Genomic DNA, 22206 nt, shown 5'->3' with positions numbered 1-22206 from the left:
ACAAAAACAGTGTGAAGTCTGCGCATATTTGTGGCTGTATGTGTTTGCTTGTGTTATAAGCCGAATAAGAATTGAGATACAGACACAGTAGTTCTATGACTGTAAAATGTTAGATGACCTTATCTGCACTTGTTACGATAAAATTGCAAAGTTAGTTTGCACATATGCACTCCCACTATACAAATACAGTAAGTTTGGCCATGGTTGTGCATGTGGATACTTGATATATTCTCTGTTGACTTTTCATTTAGATTTAAGCCACTGCTAAATCTCCTGAAATTTTTCAGCCTGAGTAATTCACTGTACTTTATCATGAGAAAACCCACACTGTCCATAAAGAATATTTATGAGGGACTAATTTCCAATAAGAGGTGTGTGTGTGTGTGTGTGTGTGTGTGTGTGTGTGTGTGTGTGTGTGTGTGTGTGTGTGTGTGTGTGTGTGTGTGTGAGAGATAGAATCAATGTATAAAAACGCAGCTCCATGTGATATCTACTATGGCTGAAACTGAAAGCCTGCATGTGTGTCTCCTTTGTTAGCATGTACACATACTATTCACATGCAGTTGTGTGTGAGTAACAGTGTGTCTGAAAGCATGAGCACTTATTCTTGAGCATGTGTGCATTTCTGTTCATATTTCTCACAGCCAATTAGGCACACTCACTACTGTCCTACTGTCCACTATTAAAATCAAAAGGAAACTTTGAAAGCGGAAATTTGACTGTAGCTTATCATTGCCATGCTCACATTGTGGCAGAAACATCAAAGAAAATCCCTTTGGCTCGGATAACTACAGTCCATCTCTTATAACCAATAAAATATAGTGGCACATGGAAGAGGCTTGGTGAAGCAACTAAAGGAACAGGTCCGTGTTTGGAATCAACGCAAGGTAAATATGAATCATTTTAAGAATCAAGGGGGTTTTAGTTAAAAATAGCGAAAATAAAGCCATGACTCTACACTTTCTTGGAACAGTATATATGAGACAGATAGACAGAATGCTTTGCACTCATTAATTAAAGCTCCTACTCTAAGTTCCTATAAACTGGGCCAAAAAGTTCTCTGTTCTGCACGTATGAATAGCAAGATCCTTGTTATACCTAACTGACTGACACAATGGGAGACTTTTAAATTTGGGTTAAGTGAAATCACAACACATATAATAATGGTGCAAGAAAAAAAAAAAAAACTATGAAAGCAAAACTGAGTTACTGCACATTTGGTGAGTATATGAGCAGCTTCTGGAGACCTTTTGAATGCTTTAAAAGTTAGCAGAAGAAAAGATAAGAACACTCTTCAAAAAGTGACAGATAAGGATGCTAAAACCTTGATCAGTGGTATGACCCAGCTCCTGCATTTGCTGAATCTCATACCTCTTTCACAGAAATTGACATGACAGGTAGAAGACTTCTAGTGAGAAGCTGTGACCTTTACAAATTGAAATGCGTTGAAATGGCCTCAGAACAGCTCCTCACAGTAGAATTATCAGCAGAGACATAAGCCTGTCAGAGGGTAACCAGAAAAGAGGAGCTAACAACTTGTGTATTCCAAAGACTAACAGTGAAAAGGAACCTAGAATTATCACAGCTTTTTGTAAAAAAAGAAGAAAAAAGCAGCTCTTGCATTGTAAACCATTTTAACACTTCAATAACAAGTGCTTTATTATACTGTGTGACTGTAATCCATCAGCCTCCCATTCATATTCAACATTTCTACATTTTCCTTATGCAAGGTCTTCATTTCAGCGTGGATGCTGCTTTGTGTTAATTATTTTAATGAGGATTAAGAATCCAGTTCAAAATGCAAGATTAACAGTTTGGGTATTAATGAAAAAAATAAATAAATAAAAATTCAGCACACCAGGTGTTTGACAGTTTGTGCACTTATCTATGACTGGCTTCAAAGCTCAAGAGGACCTGATGTCAATCTCAGAGATTAGTAAATAAGGAAAAAACAGCAACATAAACAGTTAAATTGGTGAAGCAAGACAAATACAAAGAAATATGAGTGATATAACAGACATACTATAGCAGGAAAAAAAGAACTGACAGCTTCTTTTTTTTTTGTTATAGATTCATATTTTGACTTACTAGGGACAAAAAAAAAAAAAAAAATCAATCCAATTGGGTGTTAGGCAGAGATGTTTTTTATGACCTAGGCAGGAAACAGGTGGAGTGGCCTATAAACAATTCCCAATAAAACATGTAAGTTATATTTCTATCTTTTGAAGTCTATAAACAGCAAGATGCAGAAAAAGGCTTTGGCTATTAATTAAACAGGTGGTGAGTCAGTGACAGGTTATCAAAGGGGATGGGTAGGTTTTAGTCATCTCTTCCTGTACAATGAGTTCTATTTTCAATTCCTATTCTCTCCGTTTCTGCTTGTTTCGATTTGTTTCTTCCAACTGACAGATTGTTTACACAATGGGAGTAAATGTACTCCTGCCTCACACTTTTCTCTCCCCAACCCTGTGACAGATGAGAAATTGAACAATTGATATTTCTGACAGGAACTCAATTAAATCCTGTGGCCACACAAGAAGAAAAAGGGATGTGTGTTCGTGCACACGTCTATGAGGATCACATATGTACTCAAGTACATTTATTATTGTTACAATTATTATTATGTTATGTGTATGAGATAAAGATCAATTAATATGTCAAACAAATTATGAAAAAAAAGTCTTTAATGTAAATATTCAGATTTTCCACAGAGTGCTACAGACACATACATGGGGGCTGTATCCAGTCACATATCGATGATGATTTTCTTATCTATCTGACCACACACTATTACTCTGTGTCAGAGGGGATTTTGATGATGTTAGTATTACTAAAATGAATTTTTCCTATAAGCTGTTGGTTAAATCCATATTTCATTATGGCAGAGAGAGACACAAAAAGAGAAATGAGAGAAACTGAACGACAGAAAAGAAGTGTGCAAAATGCAGATGGAGGGAGCAGGACGAGTGAGACGAGAGAGGGGGACAGCAAACAAGCGAAAGGGAGAGAGACAAGCTGCCCCTGTGGCACTATGTGATAAGGATATTATGTAGATTGAAATGCTTCATGCAGGTTGAAATCAGCATAAAATGGTTCAGCAGTTTTCTTTTTAAACTCACATCATGGCTTTACTGTTAAATTATACACAGACTCGACTTTGAGTGTGACCCGAATGCAAAGCAGGTTTACAATCTCAATTTATGTCAAGCACCTTTGAACTCCGAGTACATACAGTACAAGTAGACACAAGTTTTGTGTAGGTGTCAACATCTCAACAAACCTATGGGTGTTAGACCAGAAGAATGGTGCATATTAATGGTAATTGTAAGATTGCGTTCCATAAATCATAAATGCAAACAAAAACATACTTAACCTGCCTGGGATGTGGTAATTTGAAGGAAAGAATAAATTATCTAAGATATAAAACTATGTTTTTGCAAAAATATTTCAGGCTGGAGCAAAGTTGTGTACCAACAGACCAACTGACAGTGCCTTCCCTAAAGCGATGCTACTAGTATGGCTAAAAATAAACAACTTTTCACCTTTTGAATGCTACAGTATACTTCAAATATGGTTATACTGGCAGTTAATCCAAAAGTAATACTGTATTTCAAGATGGACAGACAACTTTTTTGTTTTTATTCCTCCAGAATGAAGTACATCCTGCAAATATTTCTATGTTATATATACACACATCAGTATGTATTCCTTCAATATGTGGACATCTGTGTAGACTAATTTAATGTTAAGGACATTTGAAACATGGTGTAGTAAATACAGGAATTCAGTGTTCACTCTGCTAGGAATAAGATGAGAAAATTGTATCATTTTATTGTGTTGTACCTTGTATAAAAAAAAAAAAAGAAAAAAAAAAGGGAATGACCAAAGTGGAGTACAATGACCCATGAACTATATCGATTAAAGCAGAACGGGCGATAAAGCTGAAAAGGTTATTGTAAACTATCGTTCTTTTCTATTAATTCCCCTTTATTATTGATGGCAAATACATCGTGTTGGTTTTGCAGGTGGCTAAGTGCAGCATCTTCAAAATGGGGGTCCACAAAGGGTCCTGGAGGGGTTTGAGAAGCCTGCCAGCAAAAATGATTAATAATTAATTTTCATCATTTTTTCATCCACTACAGTCTAGTTTAGAGATATGATTATTTTTCTCATGTTGTAGGTTTCCCTCTTCATTCAACATTACACCAACTATGAATTTGTAGCAGATTTGTATCTATCTATAACAAAAGATAGTGTGTTGTCAGGAAAGTAACAATTTCAAATTGTGCCAAAAATATTGGCTTATTTGCAACTGACTAATGTATTTTTTGGCTTGTTTGATGTTGTAAAAACAATAAACAATATTAATTTGCATAAAAACCACTGTGTGAAGTTTTATTAAGACAGGTATATATCAGATGTAATCCTCTCTTTAACCATCTTAATTACTCTGACTCTTGTTTTCATAATTCTTTGCCCCTCAGTTCCACATTTTGTGTTTTTTTTTTTTGTGTGTAACCATCCATCAAAATATTTCCAAAGTGCAGCCTTTAAGGAGAGAGTTATGAAACAGAATGTTCATGCTCAATATGGAATAATGACACAAAAATAATCCCTAAAGATTTGCAGTTTCTACGCAAATAGGACCCTGAAATCTTGAAATAACTAGTGGATACTTCACTTGAGTTAGTAAAGTGAATAATAAATGCAATATTGATGTCTAGAAAAGGAAAGAGAGGAGATAACATACACTGTCTTCAACTGGAAACATGCAAGAAAGGGGGAAAGAGCAGAAGCTAAGGGAGGAAATAGATGCAAAGGCTGCCAGTCAGAAGGAAAAAAAGAGACAGTAACGAGAGAGGAAAGAGGAGAGATTTAGTAATTACTGTGTTCCAGTGCCCCACTGTGCAGCCAAACTATTTCTGGGACCCCAATCTCATAATCCCCTGCCCGCCAACAAAGCATTTTCAAACTAATTTCCTGAGAGCATCACGTCAGCCATAAAACCACAAATGGAGCAGTAAATAGCCTAATAACACCCAAACAGTTTCTTTTTATTGCTGCATTTTGTCTCTTTAGCAGTGGACAACCTAACTTGACTCTGCCTTCTGGGAAACTTTCAGCCAAGTAAATAAAAGGCAAATGAGCAGGTAAATTGTGACAGGGATGGTTTCTAAATGGTTTGTGTGAGAGGTGAAGGGTGTGACGCAAGCAACCAATCAGCATTCAGATAAACTAAGGTAGAGAATGATGTTAACTGATGAAATGGGCTTAATGATCAGATATAATGTGACAACTCCTTGTAGTGTACATTGATATCTCTGCTGTTTGACTAAGGTGTACATACACACTGCTACTGCTGTCGCTATAAACTGTTAAACACCTGGATGATTCTGCCTTTGTCTGCTTTAAGTTTAAATATTTTTTTTCCCAATTCTAGCAATTTAATGTCTTTACCAACAGTGTTGTGAGGGACACACAGCAATGTTGGCAGATCCCTACTGGGCATGCTTCTTCATACTTTTAAATGCATACTGCAAGTTTGAGTCAGTGCTGCTTTGACGTGTTAGTTGTCAGATTCCAGATTAATTTCCATCTCCGTCAAACTCAGACAAGAACTGTAGGATTTAGAAGGCCCATTCAATATCTATTCACATACTGCTGCTCTATAAACCAAATGGTTAATGTACCTATTGATCGTTACGATAAAGATCTTTGAAAATGCTGACTGCACTCACGCTGGACTATAATGGGCAGTTAAACACACATGCACACACTCAAAGTCCACTCACACAAGTATGGGAGTGGCTTGATCCACTAGCATTCACAGTGACATATGCTTACACATCACTAACCCACAAAACCACTCAGCACACACTCAAGCACACTTAAAGTAAACATTTTAATTAAAAAATATATTTAAATCTTTTAACTTTTATAAGTTCACGATGCTCTTCAGGTCAGTTTAACACATAAACCCAGGAATCTTTCAGTCTTCATTTAATATACACTGTACGCAGGTGAAAACTAGATTTTAAAAGTACATATTACATCACAGCATGGTAATGGTTATGTATCATTTTTCCCAGAGGGATTGTTCGAGCCCAATTTCTCTTATAACTTGATATTACAGTAAATACCTTCAGACCTATGACCTTTGTTTATCTCAAGCATTGCTAAGAACCATTTACTGTAATAGAGAACTTGTAATGCTAACAAGTCATTTCGGGGAAGTTGAACAATTATTTAAAAAGAGAAAAATATCTCAATGCATCAAATGTTTTGTGAATATAAAACTGAATGTAAAACGATAAAGACAGATTCCATGACTTTTCATACAAGTTTCATATTGATTTTTATATGCCTTAGTACTAGTTCAGCTACGAGTCAGTTAATTGCCCTCGCTCCTACTTGCACAGCCGTCTCACTTGGCTTTAAAAAGTTGCCAAATATCAAAGACCTTATGACTACAAAGCCTTACACCTGAACAACCCATGCTGTTCACACTTTTCAACTTGATTTTCTAAGACCGTAGGCAAGAAGCGACAAGGTTCACGTTATAGGATTTCAAAGGCTTGAAAAGAAATAAATAAATAAATAAAACACCCCACATACAACTGCAATTAAGCAACACACACTTTGTGTGTATGTCACACGCATGCACGTTCAGGCAGATGTCAAACAAGTGTGTGTGCACACTTAACACACAAAACCAGACCTGCATACATGCTCGTACATGTGCATGTCAAATACACACAGAGGCAACCCAAAACAGCAGCATGGATTGTCTTCACCAAAGCAGAAAGATGGTTTCATTCAAAATGTATGCAGCTAAAACCAATTATTGTAACATAATTTCTCTTGTACCACAGCTTGTCACACACTGAACCAGGTGTAAGCCAGGCCTGGACAAACTAAATCCTCTACAAATTTGAGAGAGACACCTGCAGCATCCCCAAAGCGTCACAGTGGGATTTATGCATTTGTGTTGCTTGACAAAACTTTAGGCTGTAATTCCAAGGCAGCATGCTATTGTCTTTCTTCCAACTAATAAGAGTTTACCAAAGCATTTGTATGTGTCTCGACACTATACATATACGAGTATTGCACGGCAGTTGACTAGCATTAGATTTACCTGATATGGATGTGAAAGGAAACACACTGCTGTGTGTAAACAGTAATCAGCTCCAGTGTGCTGAACAGTTCTACCTCAGGCCGACAAGGGTTGACTTCACTCATCTACCATATTACTATATTAGTTTGTGATGCAACTAAAAGCTCTGGAGAAAGTGAGTAAGTGGAGTTGGGGTTGTTTTGTCAATCCTATCGTTTTTTTTTTTTTTTTTTGTTTTTTTTACATGCTTTACCCAACACAGACAAGTAGCCCAATACTACTTGGGGTTTAAGCTGAAATGATGAGTGACTCATTGATTGGCAGTATCATGGATACTTAATGTGGAAATTATTTTGATAAATCACTTGATCACCTTTGTCATTTTTAGCAAAACCGTCTGTTTCATTCTGGGCTTTTGGTTAAGCAAAACATTTGAAGACTTTATCATGGCTATGGGAAACGGAAAACATTTTTAATTATTTTCTCACATTTTATGAGAAAAGAATGTTTAAAAGAGATTAATTTATTAAATCAAGAAAATAATTGTCAGTTAAATGAACAATGAAAATATTTGTTAGCTTCAACCCTACTACAGGTTAAATCATAGTGAGCTCACATGTCAATAGATCTGTTTTCATACTGAGCAAACTCCATCTGCTGATGAAGACTATATAAATGGACTAAAAGCTTTGGGAAAAAAAGCTAGTGGGAGGGACTTTGAGTTGAGATTGTTTTGTCAAAGGAGACATTTTATTTCCTTGTCAAGCAGTTTGGGACCCACTATACTGCACAACTCTAGTTTATGTTGAAGTCCATTCATAAAGATATTGAATATTGCAGGGGTTTAACTAGCCCCTTGTCGCACTCTCCATCCTTATGAAAACATGCTTGTGCTACACATTCATTATTGGCATTCATGGATTTGATGCAATCATAGTTTTTAACCACCAATACTGCTTTCAGTCCATTTATAACGTCATGTCAAGTCAAAAGTTTGTAAGTTGACAAAGCAATGTATTTTTATATAATACGCTTTGTCTCTCTCCCTTTTTGACACACACACACACACACACACACACACACACACACACACACACACACACACACACACACACACACAGCTGGGTCAGACTCAATGTGTTTAATCATTTATGAGTCTTCAGCGCTGCTAATGCAAACTGCACACCAATACCCACTTAATAATTAAAGCCTCGTATTGATTGTGGCATTACAATTCTTGTGTTCGGGGACATTAGTCAGTGCTGCTGATGATAATAACACTGCTGATTCCCTCCTATAAAACTAGCTTTCATTCTGTGGATGAATGGAGATCGAGGGGAAGGGGAAGAAATGAAAGGACGCAGGGAGGGATTTGAAAGACAGACTGAAAAGTCGAAGGATTGGAAGGGAGTCTTGAGGAAAACTAGACAAACAAACTATTGAAAGAAGAGAGAGGAAAAGAAAGTGCCATAGCAAAATAGAAAAGCACATAGTTTGAACAAGGGAATTGGTGAATTAGAGAAACAACTAATCTGTCTTTTTGAACCTCATTTAATCAACAGTGAGGAGGAGGATGTTGGGCCATGCTGTAGTTTTTGGATAATAAAAATGAAGTTATACCATACTGTGTATTTGAGCACCAAGAATTGTATTACTGTTTCATTACAAATTAAATAGTGTTTTTTTAAACTATACTAAGAACATTTTGTTTGTCAAGTTACCAAAGGAACTAAAACATACAAATTTAGACCAACCATGGCAGAAATACTTTCACTAATTGATTACACATGATTTCTACCTTGTGTGTTTAAGCACTATGAAACCTTTCTCTTGTCATTGGACAAATTAATATTGGTTTACACAAACCTCAGATCAAAGGTAAGGTTAGTTCATCTGTATCATTGCCGCAGAAGCTGGTGTTCAGCAATACACAGACACTGACAGTATGTACACATTCTACGGCAAAACAAACACCTGTAAATAAGGTGATATCAACAGCAGTGATGGCATAAGTTAATGAAATAAAATGTATGTGTATTTGTGCCTTTTTCTGCTAGTGTTTTATTGTTAGTACACTTAATATGTGAGCACACCCGTTATTCTAAACACTTTGTTCATGACTTCAATATACACTGAACAAAAATATAAATGCAATACTTCTGCTTCCATTTTTCATGAGTTGAAATAAAAAGACCTAACATTTCTTTCTAAGCAACCAAAATGCTTCTGTCAAATTTTCTTCAAACTTTAAATCTGTGTTAGTGAGCGCTTCTCCTTTGCCAAGATAATCCATCCAGGTGTGGCACATCAAGAAGGTGATTACACTGCATCATTATTGCACAGGTGTGTATTGGGCTGCTCACTGGGCTGCTCACAATAAAAGACCACTTTAAAATGTGTATTTTGAAAAATGGGCACTGAACTAGGAATGCGCGATATAAACGATATACGATAAAAAATGGCCTACGATAGAGATTTGAATTATATCCCCTATCACGATAACGCATGTTGATCACGCAATCACAAGGCATACTGGGTGTACCTTAATGGCGATTTTACTGCTCCACCGACACCTTTTTTTCCTCAAAAAATAACCTCATGATCGGAGAGATGCACTAAATGATGTTATTCATTCTGTAATGTAGATATAATAAAACCCCAAACTTATGTCTTACTTAATAACATAAAACGAAATTCAATATAGTCTGTTTATTAAAATACATTTATATTTATTTAGATTGTGTTATATATACTTATCACATGTTGCAGCCCCAGAGGAAACGCTGTTGTTCAGTCCAGTAAAAACATGAAGCTTCACTTTACATTCAGACAAACTAATGTTGCGGCTGCAGTTGTTAATTTCATCTGTGAAACCAACATTTATCTTCCAAAGGGGATTATATTACCCAGCGGTAAATGTCAGGTCAGTTCATCAGATCGTTTTGTCCCCGGGATGATGGCGGAGGTTCAACGAGCCGGTGATAATGTCCATAGTCCGGCTGCTTATAAGCAGCTGCTCCCGGTCTGTGGGTCCCACAGGCGGCTCGTCTCATCTCCGAAAACGTCGGACCAAATGTCAGTAAATATCCAAAGTGGTCCAAAGAGCTGCAGGTCCGTTCATCGGATCGCTTTCCCCCCGGGATGACGAGGGAGGTAGACCCCGGCTATCATCTCCGTACTCCGGCTGCTAGCTGCTCCCGGTCAGCCATGTACCCCTGACTGCAGGTGTTGCGGTTTAACCGGTGGCCGTGTTAACTGGTGCCTTTTTCACATTCCATTACATTACATTACATTACATTACATTACATTACAAGAGATGAATGAGTCCTCTGAATGCAATTTAACTTGCATACACGATTAGATATTACACTTATCTTACATGTATCTGTCATTACACAGAAGAATTGTCTTTGCCTTATACTGAAAGTATGTTCAGGACAGTGTATGTTCTTTAAAAAAAGACCAGTTTTAAATGTGCAACATTTATGTTTACAGGATACTGTATGATTACAGTGGGGCACAATGAATGTTGTATGTCTACGTACTGTGTTTTATGTTTTTTTTAAATATATTTAGCAGTTTAGTTTTCCTCAGGGTCTATGTAACCTGTTCTAAAATGATTCTATTATATAATCTATGTATCGTGATACATATCGTTATCACAAGAGGCTGCTGTGTATATCGTGATATGGATTTTTGGCGATATCGCCCATCCCTACACTGAACTATAGATTTCACATGCTTTGAGCTACAGATGTGCATTTTTTGGGTCAGTATCTGGTGTGACCACCATTTGCCTCCTGCAGTGCAAGACATTGGGTTGTTGATTGTTGCCTGAGAAATGTTGGCCCACTGCTACAGTACAGTGAAACCCGGTTTCATCTGTGAAGTGCCAGATGCCATCAAAGGTGAGCTTTTGTCTGCTCAAGTCAGTTACGACAACAAACTACAATTAACTAAAGACCATGTCGAATGTAATGTCAAATTCTCAGAAACGACATTGAAATGACCATTCATTTCATGGGCAACAGTTCTGGTGCATATATTTTTGTACAATGTACTAAATACAGTACACAAGGAACACAAAGTAAAATGAAAGGTTTGGAAAGGAGAAACCATGACAAAAGTCTGGGTCACTGTGATGTGAGTCACATACTGTATTAGCTTACATAATTATCTGACCCACAAGTATTATATTTTACAACGTAACTGTAGCTGAAATACAAAACAAGACCCAGGTAATAGAAGTGAACTGTCTGCCTTGAGATTAAAATTAATGTTATACAGTTTCCTGCAGCATTAAAACAGATAACTAAAAAGGGAAACATGGTGCTACAGCTGAAAAGATCCAAAGAGTTTGACTTCTAAGCCTTTAGATGTGCATGTCTCCATCTGACATGTGGGTCATACAATTTGTGGTTTTCCAGATGATAAAAATGTCAAGCAGTCAAAATGTATACTTTTTAAAAAAAGTAGCATTTAAGACTCCAGACTCTCAAAATAATATGACTGAGTGCATCAGATATCAACTATAAGAGGCATTCATAGATGATATAAGAGTGGAGCGAAGAAATAAGCTGTCAAACTAATGACTGAACAAAGAGCAACTTAAAAGCACACTCTTATGTTTATTTTCCTTTTTTCTCTCAAAAAGTTCTGTACTAATGTGAGGTACAGCCATCTTATACCCGCAGTGCAGAACTTTTGTCTGATACACAGGGTTTTTAATAAACAATGATGTGTTTCTGTGTGTATCCAGTCTGACTTTTAAAGTTTCTGACATTTTTCCATCTCACTGCACCTTTTTCAAGGAGGTCAGCTTGCTAAGTATTCAGAGGGAGAGTGTCCAAGTCCAGATGTTACATGCAAAAATTCATCACATGCTGAATTTGTGTACATGTGGCTCTGATGTGTGTGTGCACGTGTCCAGTGGTAATGAATGGAGAAAGTCAAAAAGGAGAAAGAGATGGAGAGAGAGCGTGCTTAAGATATACTGAATGTGTTTGTAGGTGCATGAGCGGTCAGTTCCCTCATGAAAACATGGCATCAGCCCAAAGATGTGGTTTCTCTGAAGTTGACAGCCAGCTCTTACACTGATGCTGCTACTCTAAAAAGGCTAAATAAAAAATATTCCCTCTGTAACAGTACATCATTCATCATCATCACCTTTATTCACCACTGGTAGATTAACTAAGAGTGCTTTGGGGGCTTGGAGCCAGAGGTAAGAAGGTTTTGGAGAGCTGAATATGAGGAAGAAAAAAAAAAAAATCAGACCTAATATCCAATAGTTGTAAATATGTTTGATGATGATATTGTGGTCACATAAACACGAAAATGATAAGGTGCTGTGCACAAATAAATAGATGTAATTACAATCTTTTATTTGATATACTACATGGCTCCAAACCTTTGATTTACTCTCATCTCAGCAAATTTTAAAACTGGCTCACACACTTATACGCATATTCAAAGAGAGACCAGGCTCCATGTGTGGCAAGTCTACAAACTGAATCTTGTAGTATCAGTTGCTCTGGGTTAATAGCGCCCCAGTGAGGTACCCCTTAGCAGCAGTTGCTTTGGAATTACGCAGCCTCCATCAACTTCGTTTCTTTGACGTGATATAATATGAGCATCAGACTCATTCACATTTGGATCACATGACCATAGGTGACCAATTCAAGAAAGTAATTTTATTTCAAATTCAAAAATGAAACTTTTCTTGTTAAGGGCCCATGTTTCTGATTTGAAAATGTCTCCATTTGGTAAATCCTACACAGCCATTGACATTGAAAACAAATGGGCTGAATCACCACTCAGACTTTAAAGCATCTATAATAAACATTAACAATGAATCACATGACTGTTTGTGTATAAAAAAGGGGGTTCTCACAACGATGAATTTAAGATTATCATCTGACTCAGTTTACAGAGCATTTTTTCCTTTTTCAGCTCGTCTCGGTTTTGTGGCACGTGGCATTACCTTTTCTTGGTTCACTCTCTGATCTTGTGTATTTTTCGGCCACAGCAGGCAGCCATTTTCAGCAAAAAACGTACTGCCCACTACTTGCTTAGCACCAAACAACAGACAGAAGTTAGTTATCAGCTGGTTACTGGCTAAAGAACCAGATATTTCCCTCAGGAGTTAGTGGAGACCAAAACAGCTAAAAAAGAGAATGAAACAATTATATAGCATTTCTTGGTCCTGAGGTTGACTCGCTCTGCTTTAAACTAAACTAATAACGAAGTAATGGCTGCTCCTGTTTCATCTGTATAGTTGAATAACCAAGCAATGAAGAACCAGAAAGAACCATTGTCCCTTAACCACACCCTTCATCGCTTATACTCATCATCATCATCAGCATCATCAAGCCATCCACATCATACAATTTGTCATTTTACGCTTCATTTGCAAATTAGGTGCACATACAATATACAGTATGGACCATGCAGCACACACACACAAAGCTGCTCTCAGCACTCCAGATGTCAAATCTTTTACTATCACACAATCATTCAACCATTAACAAACTTCCTAATCATTAACACAAACACTTTAACACACACAAAATCACTGGAGTATAAGAAGCAATCAGTCAATTCCACACAGATTATATAAAAATATAAAAGCGGCCGAATAGAGGTTGTCTGAAATGAGGAAAGTCCTGATATTATAAACAGACATTTTGGTGGTGGAGGCAGAGAAACCGACTGTGTGTGGGTATGAAAGATAAAAACACAGACAGACAGACACATTACGAGACTGTGAGTGTAATGTTCAGAGTGTGTGTGCGTGCGTGTGTGCGTGCATGTGGGCGCGCATGTCTAGCGGCAACAAAATCAAAACAGAACATATGAAACCAGTCTGTTTGCCTTGAAGTCAAAAGAAGATGAGTTTATAGATTTTTTTCGACTGCGCCATCTGTCTCAAAGATATAAGGAGTATGTGTGCAAGCATGCCTGCCCTCACACAAATACACAAACACACACACAAATGTACAAAGTGCTTTGTTTGTCCAGTGGTTAAGAAAAGTCCTAAATTCATAAAAAGAAAAAAATTCATATGGTACAAATTCATTCTTTTGAGTAATTATTAAACCACTCATCTGAACAGTTACAGTAAGACTTCACTGACGTCTCATGAAGCAGCTGGTCACTTCATTAACATCATATGCTGTGTCTCAAATCGGATACTTCGTCAGTACACTCACGTGCAGTACACTGTGTGCACAGTATACTCAACATATACGTAGTGCATGAAGTCGAATATGGTAGTGTTGTCCCAAATCAAACACACACCGGAAATGACGATCGCAACATGTGACCACTATTGTCACCCAACAAAATATCTGCCGGCTGCTTTGCTCACTTGACTTTTTCAATATTTCCCTTTCCTGTGTGTGCACCGTGTCATGTGCACTGCCATCATCGCTGACATGTTCTCCTTTCTCAGTCGCCATTTTCAAAAGTTTGAAAATACCCTGCTATGTAGGCAAGAGGGCGACCACTGATGGTGAGGCGGTCATCATTATACACTCACCTTGACTGTTTTGTGCATCATCTGGGTACTTAGATTGCACTGCATGTTGTTGTACTTGTCAGTGTGAATGCACTTATGCATCAAAATAGCGAGTGTGAGTATGGAAGTTCATGAATTAAGACACAGCATTTGTCTATTACCAGTGAGGCCTGTGGATGGCAATGTCAGCCAGATATTTGGTTGGCTCAACACTTTAGTCCAGTCTAATATATCTCAACTAATTTTGGATGGATTGCAATGAAATTTCTGACATAACTGCTTCTGTAGCACCACAATGATTTCAACATTTTTGGTTTTTAGTGAAATGTCTTTACAAGTGTCAGATGGATTGCCATGAAATTCTCTAGACATTCATATTACCCAGAAGATGAAACCTTCTGACTTAAGTAATCTCCTGTCCACTCTTCTAGCACCACCAGCAGGTCAAAGTTTTCAATTCTACAGTTTATTAAAAAAAAGGTTTAAGTAATGAGGTTCCCATCGGCCTTAGCTATCCTTTATGTTTAGTGATAATCAACAAATGCTAACATGCTCAAATACTAAACTAATACAGTGGGCGTAGTAAACATCATACCTGCTCAACAATAACATGTTTGTTATTGTTATGTTGTTATTTCGAGCATGCTTGCCATGTTAGCGTCAGCATTCAGCTCAAAGCACCGCTGTTGTGTCTGAGTGGAGCCTCACTTAACAATGGGAGCAGTAATGGTAATCCTTTGTCGTGCAGCATTCTAGGTTACAGGTTTTGAGCAGTTCATTACCTAGGTTTATCAAAATAAGTAGATTATTACAACTCCAACAATTAGTTTGCATTAATCTGCAACTATATTGGTAACTGATTAATAATTTCAGTCGTTTTTTTATGCAACAAAGCAAAACATTCACTGGATCTAGTTTCTGAAATGTAAGGATTTGCTGCTATTCCTTGTCAATACATCACAATAAATTGAATTTCTTTGGGCTTTGGACTGTTGATCGAAATGAGCAATTTGAACACATATCCTTGAGCTGTGGGAAATTTTATTAGATGATTTTCACCATTTTACAGTCCAATCAATTAAAAAAATTAATGCACATTAGTCAAAATTGAAATTAATTGTTAGGGGAAGCACTATAGATTATTTTGAATTCAGGAGAAGCTTTTATGTAATAATAAAACATTCAAAAGAACTTGCTAATTATGTGTCTGAAGCTGTTTGGATGTGACTAAATAATTGAAGCCTTCATTTTCATAAATTTGGAGTTACAAACAGCATGAATCAATCCAACTCATTCTAAGTGACGTTCCAGCTCAGTCTCAGAGATATATTGGATTGAAAACTTTTTTGACTGTCATTTATCGTCTGAGCTTTTGATCCAGATACATACTGTACCTTGAAGCGAAGAACCCAGCTGAAGTCTGTTGAGAGCTGGATCACTGTCACTGTTCTGCCTGCTTAGACAGAAGATCTGTATCTGGGTTCTAGTACTTCTGAGGTATTTGAACGTTTTGACCTTTTAGTGGCCACTTAAAACTTTTAGACAAGAAGCTTATTGACTGTCAGCGATGATTTATGTTACTAAAGACAGAGAGAGAGAGAGTCACTGAGAAAAGAGGATGGAGGAGCAACAAACAAACTGTCGACACCCAGTATCTTTTCTTTAATAAAAATGCTACATAGAGGAGGCAAGAGACCATTTATATGGAGCACTGTTACTTTGCATTCTCTTGTTATTTGGCCTGACTTGAACTATAGACCTTATATTCACCAGTAAATGTTAACCACTGAAGGGTTTTCAGTTTATCCTCACTTGGAAATCCCTAGTCAAAGTAAAACTAAACTAGTGTTAACTAGTTGAGTTTAGACTACATAATTATGTTGCAGTTACACCAATTATGCTTGAGTGAACAAACATGCTAACAGCCACATAAACATGTACAGAAACAGAAATTTACTTGGTGTCTGTTCCTCTAACACAAATTTCATTTTCATTCTGTCTCTCTGCCTTTCTTGCCCTCAGTCCATGTACAGGTTTCTATGTAATTCAGCACAAAGTTCACCAAAGAGCAAACTTATTTTTTCTCTGTGCCTCAGATGTTGCCTGTTGCAACATGGTGTACATCAGGACTTTCTTAGATGTCTTGTCGTAGCTCCAGCATGTAAAAGACTTCAATTGCAACATCAGAAATTCAAACTCTATTTTTGTATTATTCACATAATTATCAGTTAGAGAAAAACTCTCAGGTGCCATCCATAATTGTTATTCCATTTCCAATCAGGCTTTTTGTGGAGTAATTGAAGTTCATGTACAAATAAAAACGGTAAAGGTGGAATGCAAGGGTCAGATGACACAAAAACTTTGGCCATTGCATCAGACTAGGCAATCATCAAATCATAAATTCATGCTGTGATTTGGCCAGGAGACATGATGTAATGCATGTTGGGCCCCAAAAGAGCACAACTTGCTGTCTTTCACGATTATGACATACAATGGTGATCGGTAAGGTGCCAAGCATGGACTTTGCTGTTCAACCTAGCAGCACAAATAATAATTGTTTGCATACAATACCAGCATTTCCCATACATAGGCTCTACTTGGGCAACCTGCCCAGGTAGATTAAGACACCTGACGCCTTATCTCACGCCTTTCACAGTAATTGATTTCTGGCCACACATCTTTCTGCATTTCATATGCGCCAGTAACTGGAGACTAGCCACCTAACTACCATCTACTGCATAGCCTGCATGTGAGGCATTTAAGGAATATGGAAAAATTGTAGCATTAACCAATTCTGCCTGTGATATGAAATGAAATGGAAGCTGCAGAAAATAACAGGGATTACACTGTCTGCATGTACATCAGTCAAACAACGCGTCATCCACCACCACAAGTACATTCTCAACCTGTGGGAAACACTGTCAATATGGTGAATGAAAGTTAAACTGAGACTATTCGTAGTTACTCAGGAATGAAGCTAGGCTCTTTCTTTTTCGCTCCAAATGGGAAGGAGGAGGTGAGGTGTAATAATTCTGGCATAGCACCTAACCCAAGATTACAGTTATGTGTGGAAGAGCAGTATGTGTTCAGTGAAAGTAGAGGTCATCAAAGTAGTCAAGAGAAGGAAAAAGAATCGACAGACAGAATCAATAATTTCAGTAAGAGCAAGACAATCATCTACGATACCTCACAATATCTGTGTGAAGTAAAGAAGAAAAGGAAAAATACCCCAAAAAGGCATGAGCAAGAATCATGTATTTGTTCAATGCATTGTGGTGTCAGTTTCATAGAATCTGACAAGACAGAGAGTCTTCATTTAGTGCCTCTTTAACACACGCACACCCTGACACTGCCTGTAACTTGTCCAAGTGTGTATCCAAACTTGCAAACTACAGCCTCTCTCTGTCACTTTCCAGCTATAATACAGATGATGGAAAAATGTGCAGGTGTATGTGTGTTGACACAGCGCTGAGTATTCTAAGTGTATGCGTGTGCGTTTGTGTGCAGAACAGCATCCGTTTCTGCATCTTTTAATAAAAATAGATATTTGACGCCAGTGTATCGAATAACGTAAAGATAAAGTATCAATATTTTGTCCCATCCCGGTTTTTCACATGTGACATTTTGACTTGATGCAATAGCTGAGCATACACAATACCAGCACCCTAAAACTAAAGAAACTAAACAGAATTCAGCCACCATTAATCTAATTATATCTACTTGTACTCTTCAGGCATGTCAAAATGACATTTGAGAATATAAATAAATAATAATAAAAAAGACATATATAATATGGTTTGACGATTAAATGTAAAGGTAATGTTTAGAACCACTGCCTTCCCTTGTGTACCATGTCTCCACTCACAGCTGCACTATGACTCTCTTTTTGTCTCCAGCTCTCTCCAACTGTTTCTCTCTTGTCCGACCTACTTGATATTTTTCTCAATCTCTTTATTTCTCTTTGACTTTCTATCGTGTTCTTTCTTTCTTTCCCTCTCTCCCTCTCCCCATCTCTGCCTCCATTGAGACTGCTCTCCTACTTCCTGCTCTCTCTGTTCTTCATTGTGATTGTTCTACACTTGTCTGAACCTTTTCTGAAACTCCCTGCACACATACACACACCCTGCTGGGACACATTTCCACCTATGTTTTATGTGTCCACACAACTAGGATTCAGAAAAAAAAATAAGCACAGACACTAACACACAATCAAAAGCTTACACACACACACACACACACACACACACACACACACACACACACACACACACTTTCAGGGAGCAGCAAGCGAGCATCTATATGCATACACACAAAAACACACACAGACACACACAGCTGTTGTCGTGACATTTGTAATAAATGGCTTGGTGGAATTTCCTCTGCTGGTTAAAAAGGATTGAAATGCCACTGCAGGCTTGATCACAAATCAATAAACCATTCTCAAAGCTGCCATTTTAGAGTGTCTGTCTGTCTGTCTGTCTGTCTGTCTGTCTGTCTGTCTGTCTGTCTGTGTGTTTGTGCATTTTTTTAGGTCACAACTGGTGAAATTTTGTTCTGCCTCTGCGGTTCCATTTGGTTTTTCATTCATTTCATTTTGTTCCCTTAAACGTCCCTAAACCGTGGTGATAAGAGACGATGAACTTTATTGATCTTCAGGAAAAATTGCAGCAGCAAAGAAAAAGATCTAAAATTTAATATATTGAAGTGTCCCCACTGTGTTCCTATAGTAGGTTGAAGGGATTCTTTCTGTGGTTGACTTTTTGTAGAATAATTCTTGCTATGCTGCTGAGTTCCCTTTGAAAAGAAAGATTGTCCATTTACAGATTTACATTACAATACCTTACATGAAAGGTCCGAATTTTAAATACCAAATTAAAGCAGGATATTTACTGGCCTACAAAAGAAGTCTGATAGCTCAACACCTGATTGCTTTTCAAACAAAAATACCTGCTTCCTTTAACAATTTGTTCTTACCAGTATTGTTTTAGCAAGAGTGTATGTTATCACCACCTAGAGACAAGATTAAATAAGTGTGAATTTGGGGATTCCAGAAAGATTAGTAATGATATGGTAGAAATGTGCGAAGGGACATGGATTAAAGGTGTAAATCTGATTCATTTAAGATAAATCCACACTGCCTTACTGCCTTTGCAATGGCTTTCTGTCTTAAATATGTGATCCTCTTAGTTTCTACATGCTAAAGCACTTTCTGAACTAAGTATTTAATTTTGGCTTTTCCTCTGATCACTGCTACACTCTGGTATTTTCCTCAATTCCCTGCTTACTGGGATCAGTATGTGACTGAACTCCAACATGGCAATGAACACCCTAATTTCCCCAGAGAGAGCTTTGTGTGTCCCAATAATGGTACATTCTCTTTTTTGAAGCTTGAGTGAAAGCATGAATAATTCTGGCATGAATCACACTTGAAGTCCATGGTGTTGGAAAAGGCATGGGAGGTGATACGTGCAATGCAAGTCCAGGATAGATTTATTAGTTACGCCACCACAGCAGGGATCCTCTGCTGCTGCTTTTGAAATACTTTTTAATGGATGGTTCTTTTTTTCCACTGCTGCCTCCACTGTGCTAAAACTTAAATGGTACCCAGGATTACCAGCTACACTTTCAGCTCTATTCACTTTTGGCTGGATGTCCTGAACAGTGCCTGCTGCTTGTCCATCAGCATTTAAAAACGGATTGATGGCTCCCATCTCTTTTAAGCTCAGGCCACTATGACTGATACCATACTTTTTTTTTTTTTTTTGGGGGGGGGGGGGGGGGGGTTATGGTCTAGTCACATCTCTGTAGTAAAAGATCTGACAACACTTCTCTGTTAACTTCATGTACATTATGCAGCCAAATAAAATTGTTAAATTCCTGCAGCAGAGAATCAATATCCATTTTAGTTATTGGGCAACAGAAATAGATAAGTTGATTATTTAAAAAATAATCTATTCTGATAATTGTTTAATTCTTTAAATCATTTTTCAAACACTTTCTTCTTCCAGCTTCTCTAACTGGGAAGTCTGGAACTGTTGGTCGGTGTATAACTAAATTGAAAGATTTCAAATAAACATATTTATTTGGATATATATTTCATTGTTTAATTAAATAAAGTATTCATTTGATTAATTGTCTGACCCATCTAGTTTTCAATAGGGACATACTAGCAATTTGGTAACATCACCTTGTGCTTAAAGAAATTGCGATGAGAGCATTTTCCACTGTTTTCTTGCAATTTCTTTCTCAAACAACAGCAGATTAAAGGATCATGAAAATAAATGCTGGTGAGCCTTTTGGGTTTTTATATTTCTTATTTGTAATTTAAAAGTCAGAAATATAATTGGTGGATTTAGAATAAAATCAGGTATTATAAACCTGCGCATGACCTGGGTTCTGAAGTGCTATTTTTTCTTAAGTTAGGTGATAATAACTATACTTTCCAATAATCAAGAGACATCACAAGCACCATCACGAAAAAACTAGGAAAACAGCAACAGCAACTCAGCTGGCAGCACAAGACATAAAGGTACAGCCACCAAAATTAAACAAAGTTAAACAAAACAATCAACCAGCCAATTTGAAAAAAAGACTATTAAGTCAAGCCACATGACAACACAACAGGCAGAGGCAGCAACATCCTGATATCCATTGTAACTTGTGTGTATTTACTGTCCTCCCAGAAACACAGAAACAACAGCACAAGATCCAGCCACACCACAACATCGAAATTACAAACTATCTTAAACCTTACACCTTACTACTTTACAAACTAGCTTAAATTGCTTACCTTTGTTGTCTTCACTGATATTTCCGGTAGTCAGTCCGGTAACCTTCAAGTGAATATTTTCAGATTTTATCCCACTGAGATGAGTGATATCAAAGTAGTCTCACAGGTAGGGTGAAGGCCGGTTGGACATTGTAGAAATAATCTGTGACTGGGGCAGACGTCCAATGTTTCCCGCTGTTGATTGAGAGTCCCTCTGTGCTTCATGCTGCCGCTTTCTCCACAGGTGGCGATAATTAGTGCCGGCACGCGGTTTGAGGGCTAAATTAATGTTAGCAAGCAGGTGTGTCCGCTTACAGAATAGAGGATAAAATAGTACGTAGCCTGCCGTCGAAACCAGCGCCTGAACTTGAAGGTTTCTTCTCTCCCTCTCAGAGTTGTTTTGTGAAAAGTTTTGACGTTTTGTGGCTGAACTTTAAGCTCCGTTGAAAGCAGCTAGCTTCCTTCTCTCCAGCCACTGTTGACTGCTGAGTGACAGCAAAGGATCATGGGCAAATGAGCTGCTGACACTTTTACAAAATAAAGGTTCGATGTGGCCACAACAAATGTTTTATTTTGAATTACCATAATACAGAGAAATTTAATATTATAGGATGCATCTTCTAGAAAGCACTTTATAACATTAATTTTTACTGATTTCTGCATTTTGATAATTATTAATAGATTAGTACCAGTGTTTGTATTATTTGATATATCCCATGACGACTGAAAAATAAATTGATCTTACTAACAATTATTGTCAATGTAGCTTTTTCCTGTATGCAGACTCAAGTGTTGTTCAAAAACTAT

The 22206-nt window shown here is 37.4% G+C and overlaps 1 protein-coding gene across 1 annotated transcript in view; it reads right to left on the bottom strand.

Moving 5' to 3' along the window:
• LOC130162008 (leucine-rich repeat-containing protein 51-like) overlaps window positions 1-21858 on the bottom strand; it is a 100702-nt gene extending 78844 nt beyond the window's left edge. Inside the window, exon 1 of the mRNA XM_056365428.1 lies at window positions 21421-21858. The gene's annotated coding sequence lies outside the window, so the exon portion shown is untranslated. The remainder of the gene's footprint in view (window positions 1-21420) is intronic.
• Window positions 21859-22206: the final 348 nt, after the last annotated feature.

This window comes from Seriola aureovittata, chromosome 21 (assembly GCF_021018895.1).
Source record: "Seriola aureovittata isolate HTS-2021-v1 ecotype China chromosome 21, ASM2101889v1, whole genome shotgun sequence".
NCBI classification, from domain to species: domain Eukaryota; kingdom Metazoa; phylum Chordata; class Actinopteri; order Carangiformes; family Carangidae; genus Seriola; species Seriola aureovittata.
The sequence above is the reverse complement of the archived record's forward strand: the minus strand, read 5'-3'. Positions and strand labels throughout refer to the sequence as shown.